Genomic DNA, 3,538 nt, shown 5'->3' on the forward strand with positions numbered 1-3,538 from the left:
GCGCTTCTCCTGATGTACTCTGCATATAAGTTAAATAAACAGGGTGACAATATACAGCCTTGACGTACTCCTTTTCCTATTTGGAACCAGTCTGTTGTTCCATGTCCAGTTCTAACTGTTGCTTCCTGACCTGCATACACATTTCTCAAGAGGCAGATCAGGTGGTCTGGTATTCCCATCTCTTTGAGAATTGTCCACAGTTTATTGTGATCCACACAGTCAAAGGCTTTGGCATAGTCAATAAAGCAGAAATAGATGTTTTTCTGGAACTCTCTTGCTTTTTCAATGATCCAGCGGATGTTGGCCATTTGATCTCTGGTTCCTCTGCCTTTTCTAAAATCAGCTTGAACATCAGGAAGTTCACAGTTCCCATATTGCTGAAGCCTGGCTTGGAGAATTTTGAGCATGACTTTACTAGTGTGTGAGACGAGTGCAATTATGCAGTAGTTCGAGCATTCTTTGGCATTGCGTTTCTTTGGGATCGGAATGAAAACTGACCTTTTCCAGTCCTGTGGCCACTGCTGAGTTTTCCAAATTTGCTGGCATATTGAGTGCAGCACTCTCACAGCATCATCTTTCAGGATTTGGAATAGCTCCACTGGAATTCCATCACCTCCACTAGCTTTGTTCGTAGTGATGCTTTCTAAGGCCCACTTGACTTCACATTCCACGATGTCAGGCTCTAGGTCAGTGATCACACCATCATGATTATCTGGGTTGTGAAGATCTTTTTTGTACAGTTCTTCTGTGTATTCTTGCCATCTCTTCTTAATATCTTCTGCTTCTGTTAGGTCCATACCATTTCTGTCCTTTATCGAGCCCATCTTTGCATGAAATGTTCCCTTGGTATCTCTGATTTTCTTGAAGAGATCCCTAGTCTTTCCCATTCTGTTGTTTTCCTCTATTTCTTTGCATTGATCTCTGAGGAAGGCTTTCTTATCTCTTCTTGCTATTCTTTGGAACTCTGCATTCAGATGTTTATATCTTTCCTTTTCTCCTTTGCTTTTCACTTCTCTTCTTTTCACAGCTATTTTTAAGGCCTCCCCAGACAGCCACTTTGCTTTTTTGCATTTCTTTTCCATGGGGATGGTCTTGATCCCTGTCTCCTGTACAATGTCACAAACGAACCTCATTCCATAGTTCATCAGGCACTCTATCTATCAGATCTAGGCCCTTAAATCTATTTCTCACTTCCACTGTATAATCATAAGGGATTTGATTTAGGTCATACCTGAATGGTCTAGTGGTTTTCCCTACTTTTGTAATTTAAGTCTGAATTTGGCAATAAGGAGTTCATGGTCTGAGCCACAGTCAGCTCCTGGTCTTGTTTTTGCTGACTGTAAAGAGCTTCTCCATCTTTGGCTGCAAAGAATATAATCAGTCTGATTTCGGTGTTGACCATCTGGTGATGTCCATGTATAGAGTCTTCTCTTGTGTTGTTGGAAGAGGGTGTTTGTTATGACCAGTGCATTTTCTTGGCAAAACTCTATTAGTCTTTGCCCTGCTTCATTCCATATTCCAAGGCCAAGTTTGCCTGTTACTCCAGGTGTTTCTTGACTTCCTACTTTTGCATTCCAGTCCCCTATAATGAAAAGGACATCTTTTTTGGGTGTTAGTTCTAAAAGGTCTTGTAGGTCTTCATAGAACCATTCAACTTCAGCTTCTTCAGCGTTACCGGTTGGGGCATAGACTTGGATTACTGTGGTATTGAATGGTTTGCCTTGGAAACAAACAGAGATCATTCTGTCGTTTTTGAGATTGCATCCAAGTACTACATTTTGGACTCTTTTGTTGACCATGATGGCCACTCCATTTCTTCTGAGGGATTCCTGCCCGCAGTAGTAGATATAATGGTCATCTGAGTTAAATTCATCCATTCCAGTCCATTTCAGTTCGCTGATTCCTAGAATGTCGACATTCAGTCTTGCCATTTCCTGTTTGCCCACTTCCAATTTGCCTTGATTCATGGACCTGACATTCCAGGTTCCTCTGCAATATTGCTCTTTACAGCATCGGACGTTGCTTCTATAACCAGTCACATCCATAGCTGGGTATTGTTTTTGCTTTGGCTCCATCCCTTCATTCTTTCTGAAGTTATTTCTCCACTGATCTCCAGTAGCATATTGGGCACCTACTGACCTGGGGAGTTTCTCTTTCAGTATCCTATCATTTTGCCTTTTCATACTGTTCATGGGGTTCTCAAGGCAAGAATACTGAAGTGGTTTGCCATTTCCTTCTCCAGTGGACCACATTCTGTCAATGGCAGCAATACTCATATCAAACAAAGTAGACTTTAAAACATTTCTATGTGTTCTCCAAACCTCTTCACTTTCCTTGTGGAGGGTAAGGTGATAACACTCAAGCTAGCCCCTGCTGCTTCTGGAGTGACCACATGATGTGTTCTGGCCAGGCAGTGTGAGCCGCCATGCTCCCATCACTTTCATACCCAGTCGTAGATTGTCCACGTGATCTCCATGCTCTCATCAGAAGGAAGAGAGGGACTCCTAATGGTGAAGCCTTGCAATGGCAGAGCCTGTATTACTTGTGCAATTTAAAAAAAAAAAAAAAAAGGATGTTTTAGAAATCAGTAATTCTGAATAGCTGGTAGACTACTTTTTACCTTTGTCATAAAGTGAATCTTAGGCCTGACACAGATTTGTAAGCCGGCTGCCTGTTATGCAATGAGCTGGGAGTGCCTGCTGAGTTGTTCCTGTTCAGTCAAGTCACTGCAGGGCCTGGATGGGAAACCCCACCGCTCCCCAACCCCCTGGGGTGGTAAAAAGTAGTCTATCAGCTATTCAGAATTACTGATTTCTAAAACATCCTTTTTTGTTTTAATTCCACAAGTAATACACATTCATTTCGATATAACACCATTCTGACTTTTCTCCTACTAGCAGCTTAAGCTTCCGTGTCACTTGCTCATAGGAAAAAAATATGTAGACATTTAAAAAATACTCTCTGGATTTTTGTGATGTTGGTGGTAATTTGTAGTTTGCTCTTCTTTCTTTTCTCATTCTAAATATATATTTACTTTTAAATCTGAATTGTATTCACAGTATTGCATTTTTTTAAGAAAACTGAAAACTGCCCAAGCCCCACAAAACTTGGGTTTAACCCAGCTTGTGTGTGTGTGTGTGTGTGTGTGTGTGTGCATGTTTAAATGGGAGATGGGATATGTCCTTTGGAAACTGTTCTTTCACTCAATAATTTTCCATGCCAATAAAAGTAATTCTGTGACATAATTTTCAGTGGCTATAGAATATTTCACTATTCCATCTTTTGTATGTACTCTAATTTAACACCAACTCCCTATTGTTAGATATCTACATTGTCTGTGGTTTTTCCTAAATCTTTTTTTAACTGTCAATTATTTTTCTGGAATAAATCTCTAAATGTGGAACTGATGGGTCAAATATAAAAACATGTTCAGACTTTCGATACACCAAAATCACTGCAGATGGTGATTGCAGCCATGAAATTAAAAGATGCTTACTCCTTGGAAGGAAAGTTATGACCAACCTAGATACCATATTCC

This window comes from Bison bison, unplaced genomic scaffold (assembly GCF_000754665.1).
Source record: "Bison bison bison isolate TAMUID 2011002044 unplaced genomic scaffold, Bison_UMD1.0 scf7180017864289, whole genome shotgun sequence".
NCBI lineage: Eukaryota > Metazoa > Chordata > Mammalia > Artiodactyla > Bovidae > Bison > Bison bison.